Source organism: Pinus tabuliformis, chromosome 1_1, assembly GCF_031772625.1.
Source record: "Pinus tabuliformis cultivar Carrire ecotype Pingquan chromosome 1_1, CPIR1, whole genome shotgun sequence".
Taxonomy (NCBI): Eukaryota; Viridiplantae; Streptophyta; class Pinopsida; order Pinales; family Pinaceae; genus Pinus; species Pinus tabuliformis.
Window position 1 is genome coordinate 923,034,737 of NC_142297.1, and position 8,756 is coordinate 923,043,492.

Consider the following 8,756-nt stretch of genomic DNA (forward strand, 5'->3'; position numbering starts at 1 on the left):
CACTGTGATACTCAAGCAGCCCAATTTCAAGTAATCAGCTGAGTCTTGGCAATGTGGTATTAAGGGCTTCTCATAGCTTCAATGGCAGAATCATCAGTGCCAGTTTTGCAATAGAAAAAGAGGGATATTTCTTTCAAGACGGAAAAGGATAACTATGCTCTTTTGGGTGTCTCTTGTCATGCCTCCTGCAATGATATTAGGGTTGCATACAAAAGACTGGCACTAAAATACCACCCTGATGTCATGCACACTACCAGGGTTGCAGAATCCCCATTCTCATTTGGGCATTGGAGAGGAAGGAATTTGGAAACAAATCAATGTTGGTGTTGAGGGGGAATTGTGACCATGTTCTTATTTCTAACTCCAGTGCATGGATTTTGGTTATGTATTAAATATGAATAAGACTTTTCAAGATCGTACCCTCTAGAGAAGGCAAAGGACCAAGATCCGTGGTGAAAATTTTCTTGAACATTTGTGTGGATTACTAAACATATAGATATGTGAGCATTCACTCTATGCATTTGGTTAGATCATCTATTTCGTATACCTCATTTACATGCTTTGGGTATTTGAAATCACTATTGTCCTTATAATGGCCTTCTCCACCAATGAGCATAATTCTCTCTCTTAGAAGCAGAGCTATTCCCTGTACAGAAAACTGGATTTCGGCCATGTATTTGGAGTGGTAGTGATCTAATTTTATGTCAAACTGATTAAGATTTGAAATATCACAGGAATGGTATAGAAAAGGGTCGAACTTCGTAAAGAGATTCAAGAATAAGATTTTAAACTATTTAAACAACCTCAAACTCAAGATCCCAAGTACTAATTGTATTAAGAGAAGTGGGTGTTATATCTTGGGGTGGGAAATTAAATTGAGTGTAACATAGATGATAAAGCGGGAGAGGCTAGAAGTGTAATTACTGCGTCTCCTCTTGTTGTGAGGAGGTCAGGTCGTGATGTCCAGTTTGCAGAAGTGGGGTTGTAGGACTCCATTTTCTTTGAAAATGAATTATTCACATTAAATCCACCCTGCCGATGCTTGTTACATAAGTCACCATTGGCACAAGACTGCCAAAGACATTTGTTCAAACCTAATTGTTTATAACTACTAACAATCCATTTTCTGAAATTTAGGAGTTTAAACAACTAAACATTGATCCAGGAATGTATGAAGAAAATCAGTTGTCATTTTTTTTATATAGGAATATTAATGATTATATAGTATTTTAAAAGAAAACTAGGACAAGTTGTCTGGAAGTTTACTCACATCATAATATCCTCCAAGTACATATATCTCCCCTGCAACCGCGACACACATGAGATCCCCTTTGGCAGTTGGCATATTAGGAAGCTGACTCCACTGGTCTCTTACAGGGTCATAGACTTTAGCTATGTCCAGGTATGAGTAATTTGCACCATACCCTCCGACCATGTAAATCTATTGATAAGATAAAGACAAGTTTTTTTCCAATAATATAAACACTAAGGGTGAATGAAATCATAGCTACACATGCATAATATACCGTTTTCTTGTAAGACCAAGCATCAAATAGTTTTGAGGGGTCGGGGATTGTCACATGGACTATAAATTGGTCAACAGAGAACCAAAGTGATCCAAAGGATTAATCAACCTCCAAATTGTTCTGGTTTATTCCATTATTTGTTCTTACTAGTGGAATCATAAAATGAAGTGTCAGGGTGTACTGATGGCAATTCCCTGACAGGAAGCAAAGAACACAACCAACTTTGAGATGCAACTCTCTCACTTTTAAGAGCTCTTTCTCTCCCAAATATAGTAAGGCTATTCGATTATAGAAAAATTTCAGGGTCATTAGTAAACATTGGTAACTAAAAATACTAATATGCAATAAATCATTTCCAAAATATATCAACTTCATTTTTGAAAGAATTTCTGTATGGTATTTACACGACAGGAAATGTTAATATACTGTCATGTGGGTGTAATGGTGCATTGGATCCACTGAATATGGATTTCAGTAAGAGTTGTTCCAAATACTAATATGCAATAAATCATTTCCAAAATATATCAACTTCATTTTTGAAAGAACTTTTGTATGGTATTTACACTACAGGAAATGTTAATATACTATCATGTGGGTGTAATGGTGCATTGGATCCAATGAATATGGATTTCAGTAAGAGTTGTTCCAAATACTAATATGCAATAAATCATTTCCAAAATATATCAACTTCATTTTTGAAAGAATTTCTGTATGGTATTTACACTACAGGAAATGTTAATATACTGTCATGTGGGTGTAATGGTGCATTGGATCCACTAAATATGGATTTCAGTAAGAGTTGTTCCAAATACTACCATGTGAGTGTAGCATTGGATGCTTAGTAAGACTTATTTCAAACATAGTCTCATGTTTACCTCCAGGTTGGAAAGTTGAATGTTGCATATCTATATTTGATACTATTTGTGTCAATCAAATATGCAATTTTAGTTTGGCAATCTAGAAGAACTTTGCAGAGTAAAAGGTTGCATATTTATATTTGATATTATTGTGTCAATTAGATATTCAATTTCAGTTTGGTAACCTAGAAGAACTTTGAAGATTAAGAGGTTACATATCTATATTTGATACTATTTGTGTCAATCAGATCTACAATTTCAATTTGGCAACTTAGAAGAACTTTGAAGAGTAAGGGTTTAGATGATGTACTTGATGCATTTAATATGGACTTTAACACGTACCCATCCATCGCAAGGTTGAGTGTACATCAAAATTCTAAGCGCCGAGTTGCACATTTATAATTGATACTCAATAATTTGTGTAAACTCAAGATTGCATTTTGTAGCTTTGCAGTTTGGCAACCTTTAAGTGACAAGGTTTAGATGATGGGCTGGATGCATTGAATATGAACATTAGAAAGCATACAAATGTTGATTCAATTTACACCTTGAAATTGGGAATTACAAACTCCAGGTTGCATATCTATAATTGATACCTTGCAATTTGTATAAACTCATATAGATTCTGCAACTTTTCAGTTTAGCAGCCTCGAAGTGTGAAGGTTCATCTCTGCACCATCAAGGTGAATTATCAAACTAGGTTTAGATGGGTCTGAGCTTGTGTACGGTTTCTCTAACCAGTGCATGTTGGAGAAAGGGACTTAAATTCACATTTTAAAACGACCACATCTCTGCCAAATGACAAAATTATGAAGTAATATGGACTTTACAAAGAAGATACAAATTTCATTGATCCCTAGACATGGAGATTAGCTAGCATACCTTTCCATTCAGGGAATCTGCGCATGTATCACTGTGATACTTAAGTGAATTTTTTCCTTTTGACCATCTATCTTTCTGGATATCGTAGATGAATGTAGATTTCACCATAGCTTCATTTGGTTGTCATCTATCAGATAAAGTCAGCAAAAGTGACAGTAATATTAACTCCACTTTTGAGCTAGAGGATCCTCACAAAACTTCAGTGAACTGCAGAATACAACTGGTGGATTTTTGTCACAATTATGTTGTTGTGAAGGGAATTAGTAAGAAAGGTTGACTTATTCAAAACAGGGGAACAAGGGATGGATCACTAAGACAATTTATTGCTATAGATTTGAGAATGCAGGCATGTTGGAGAAAGCTCACCATATTCAACAGGCATGCCATGTGAGAAGACTTTGCTTTCCATCATCTTTATTTTATTAATTAGATAATCAAAATATTTATTTTATTAACTAGACAATCTCTACTGCTAATAATATAAATGGTAGCCAATCCTCTCATTCTGAAATCATAAAAGTTTTGGATATCAGAGCATACATATAATTAGCCTTGTCTCCATATTTTCCAAAACAGAAATTAATCATGAAGATTTCCACACTTGGGTCTCTCACAATCAATTTCCCACTCTCATCTCCCAGAGGCCAATCCCCTCTAATTATGGGGGAATTGATATTCCCAACAAGTACCACAAGTAGCCCAATTTCAAGTAATCAATTGAGTCTTGGCAATGTGGTATTAAGGGCTTCTCACAACTTCAATGGTAGAACCATCAGTGCCAGTTTTGCAACAGAAGAAAAGAGGGATATTGCTTTCAGGAGGAAAAAGGATCACTATGCTCTTTTGGGGGTCTCCTGTCATGCCTCCTGCAATGATATCAGGGTTGCATACAGAAGACTGGCACTGAAATACCACCCTGATGTCATGCCTCTGCACCAGCTTGAGACAGCCACTGACCTTTTTTCTGAGATAAATCAGGCTTATGATACTCTGTCTGATCCACAAAAGAGAAAAGCATATGATGATCTGCACCTCATACCCAAGTTTGACACTGCCAGGCTGCAACATCCCCATCCTCATTTGGGCATTGGAGAGGAAGGAATTGGGAAAAAGATCAATGCTGGTGTTGAGGGGGAATTGTGACCATGTTCTTATTTCTAACTCCAATGCGTGGATTTTGGTTATGTATTAGAGATGAATAAGACCTTTCAAGATCATACCTTCTAGAGAAGGCAAAGGATCAAAATCTGCGGTGAAAATTTTCAGGCTGCAGGCTGCTTGAATGTACTTTGGTACTTTGCTTCCTATTTATGTATGGTGTGATGCTTGGACCCATGCCCTCTTGTTTAATATATGTTATTATGTATATATTTCTTTATGATGGGACGACTTTGTAATTAGTTTTGGTGGGATATTTGTTTGGAGGATTCTTACTGCTATCACAGTAGTCAAGATGGTCACTTCTAACTTTCTTGTACTCAAATCACATGGACATCATTGGATAATGGAGATCATCACAATGCAGCTTGCTGCAAGAATGCTTGGGACATTGAAGAAGCCATCAGATTTTTTGTGCCTCTTGCCATCTGTCCCCTCCCTCAACAATGGCTTACAACATCTATGGTATTTTATACAAACTTTTGTGCAAGATCAAGAGATCCATGCCTAACAGTCAACTCGACTTATCATGACTTTAGTATTTATATAAAAAAAAAACATAGATAGATAGATACATTGATTTTGATTAGAATTGTAACTTGTTTTCAATATTGATTTTTATACAATACCTATCATATGTTTATTGTAGATATTATCTAGCACCATTCAAAAGTTGTTTCCAAGGAAAGTACCTTCAACATTCTCATTTGTGTCCTCATAGGGTGATCACAAGCCCATTTTCCAGGTCTTTATATTGTTCTTTGTCGTGGTAATAAATGTTGATTGAATGATCTTGGACATTGTAAATATATAATTTTGAAACATTATAATGATGTGTAGAGATTGCATCGATTTTACAAGACACTTCAAGCTACTAGTTCCTTTTCTATTGCCTTATGGCATTTTCTTTGCAACATCTGGTGCAAATCAACAACATTAAATATCACAAGTGTGGTGTGAGGTTACTGGTGTCGAGTTAATTTTTGTTTTTTCATGATTGCTACATGAAATGGAATCGATTGTGAGATGTTGAGTTTATGAAATTTTAACTTTCAGAAACTCATTATTTTCTCATTATATAAAGATTTTTCATTTTCAACACATCTGGTGCAATTCGAACAATTCGAATAATATAGATTATTGATAATCAGCAAGATAAACGTGAATAGTTAAATTCTGTGACCTTGGGCTAGAGAAATATAAATATTGGAAAAACTTGAGATGATGTTAAATAATTATATATATGTTACACTCCCTCTACTCATTTGACATGTTTTAAGTTTTTTCCTTTTCAACGCATCTAGTGCAACAAAGAATTATTTGAATAATACATACTATTGTTAATCAGCAAGATTAAATATCACAGTTAAATACCGTGTGTTCAACCTTAGGACAAAGAAATACAAATAATTCAGCAAGATAAATATCACAGTTAAATACCCTCTGTTCAACCTTAGGACAGAGAAAATACAAATATTTTGAAATGATAATATTGTAAATAATTGAGAATATCTTAAATAATTATATATCTCTTATACTTTTTCTACTATTTTGACAAAATATTAAAAACTCAATTTATATAAAAAAACATATACTATTTCAAACAAATATTATATAACTAAAACATATACTATTTCAACCAAATATTAAAAAATTAAGTAATTGAAATATTAAAAAATTAAGCCATTTATATAATTAAAATATATGTTGTTTTTGTATTTTAAAATATAATTTGGAAAAATTATTATAAATTTCAATTTTTATATTATTAAATAATTACTCATTATTAAATTAATAATTTTATTATTTTTAATAAAATTATTTTTATTTTTAATTTTATTAAAACATAGTTTAATAATGAGGCATTCCATTGTTAGTTAGGAATTAACATAAATCTAAAAAAAAATAATCATTGTAATATGATGAGTCTTACTTTTTAACCTATATAGAATAGTGGACGCATTTTAACCTATATAGAATAGTTACGTGTATGGGTGAACACATACACGTCTTCCTAAGCGAGCACAGGGAATAGACTTCATCGGGGACATCTCCTTTGGTGTAATGGGACGTCGCGCAGATTGAACCTGCGACGAGGATCTGTTGAGGGTGAAACCGACTGAAGATGAAGCAGCTTCAGAAGTAGACAAAGAATAAGAAGAGGCGCCGCTAAATTTAGCACCGGTAGGCGAGAGGGTTCTGTGAACAACGAAGTTGGACATTGGGTACTTTAGAAAAAATCATAAAAAGAAAAGAATATGATTATAGAGTTTTTAAAATTCAGTACATCATTCATATTGAAATATAGTTTTTTAAGGAAAATGGTTGATTAATTATTTTGAAGTAATTATTTATATTTTTTTATTTTTATTGAGAAATTATTCATTATTATGTGTTTTTTAAATGATATCTCAAATTAATTAAGATGGATTACATTTTTAAAAGATTACTAAATATTTTCAATTTTGTAAATGACTATAATCAATCACATTTTGATTCTTTAATCATGGGTTAGATTTACTTAAGCAAAATTTGTTGGATTAAAATAAGAACATGGTAGACACTAAGGAGATTAGGAGACTAGAGATTAGCGGTATGGAGCAATGTGATATCTTGAATAGTTTCAAGAATCAGAAAGGAAACAATACAGAGATGAAAATTTAAATGTAAATTTTATTCGCAAATCATAATGGAAACAATACAGAGATGAAAATTTAAATGTAAATTTTATTCGCATCTAAAACACTGCACCAAAGTCGTACAAATTCAATAATTTTGATAAAATTTTGTGTTGGGAACTGGACACCAATAGTGAGAGAAAAGTGAGAAAAAACTTACCACAAATTCTATTAGCTAAATTTATTATTATAAATATTTCACTTTAATAAGTTTTTACTAAAATTTTAATTATTCAAATTCCATTTATATTCCATCTTACAAAACAAACATGAATAAAATATAACCTAAAATTTCAAACAGGTCTTTGCTAAAGAAATGTATCCTTATAAAAAATTGTGCTATGGATGCTCATGTTGACACTGGTTCGACATCATTGTGATTGGAGGTAAAAGTTGAAAAGACTTACCACTCATTCTATTAGCCAAATTTACTATTACAAATGTTTCAAATTTAAATTATTCAAATTCTATTTCACAATCATTAATGAAAATTTAAATGTAAATTGTTTGTCCATTCAAAACATTGGGCCAAAGGCATACAAATTGGATAATTTTGATAAAAAATTGTCCTAGAGATGCTCATCTAGAAATTGGGTTGCCACCGTTATGGTTGGAGGGAAAAGTTAAAAATACTTACCACACATTTTATTACCCAAATCATTGGGTACTTTAGAAAAAAATCATAAAATAAAAAGAATAGAATGTGATTATAGAGTTTTCTAAATTTGGTACATCATTCATATTGAAATATAGTTTTTTAAGAGGAGAATGGTTGGTTAATTATTTTGAAGTACTTATTTATATTTTTTATTTTCATTGAGAAATTATTCATTATTATGTGTTTTGTAAATGATATCTCAAATTAATTAATATGGATTACATTTTTGAAAGATTACTAAATATTTTCAATTTTGTAAATGACTATAATCAATCACATTTTGATTCTTTAATTAGTTTAGTTATACTTTTCATTTTTTAAAATTGTGAAAAGTTTTAAACCTTACTCTACATTAACATGATATATCAAAACTACTCTACAAGGAAAGATAATATTTGTAATGATCTCTACATTATTTTCAACTGCATGACATGGGTTAGATTTACTTAAGAAAAATTTGTTCGATTAAAATAAGAGCAGACACTAAGGAGATTAGAGATAAGGAGATTAGAGATAGCGGTATAGAAAATGTGATATTTTGAATAGTTTCAAGAATCATAAGGGAAACAATACAAAGGTGAGTCAAAATTCAAAAGAGAAACACATGCAATTTTCTTAAGAAGAGGTGTAGTTGATGCTATTCTTGGGTTTAATTTCTAAATTGGAGATATGTCCATTTTTATTCAAGGGTAGATCTTAATTCACATAGAAATTCAAAATTTATTTACAAAATTGTTATAGTCCTTTGTAGACACATGTTTCAAACTATAAAAAAAAAATTCTTTGTATTGATTAAGGTTGTCTATAGCAGGAGGAAGTGATGAAGAATAAATATGGAGGAATTGTACCAAAGACTATAGTAGGAGGAAGTGATCAAGAATAAATATGGATGATCAAGAATAATTATGGAGGAATTGTACCAAAACGACCTCTGATTACGAAGGTGATGAAGAATAAATATCGAGGAATTGTACCAAAGACCAAAGACTATAGCAGG

The 8,756-nt window shown here is 32.1% G+C and overlaps 1 long non-coding RNA gene across 1 annotated transcript; it reads right to left on the bottom strand.

The window, feature by feature from the left end:
* Nucleotides 1–542: 542 nt before the first annotated feature.
* Nucleotides 543–1,405, bottom strand: LOC149217454 (uncharacterized). The gene is made up of 3 exons (XR_016250680.1): nt 1,271–1,405; nt 925–1,032; nt 543–646 (listed from the first exon to the last, which is right to left on the bottom strand). It is a non-coding gene; the product is annotated as an uncharacterized LOC149217454 (long non-coding RNA).
* Nucleotides 1,406–8,756: the final 7,351 nt, after the last annotated feature.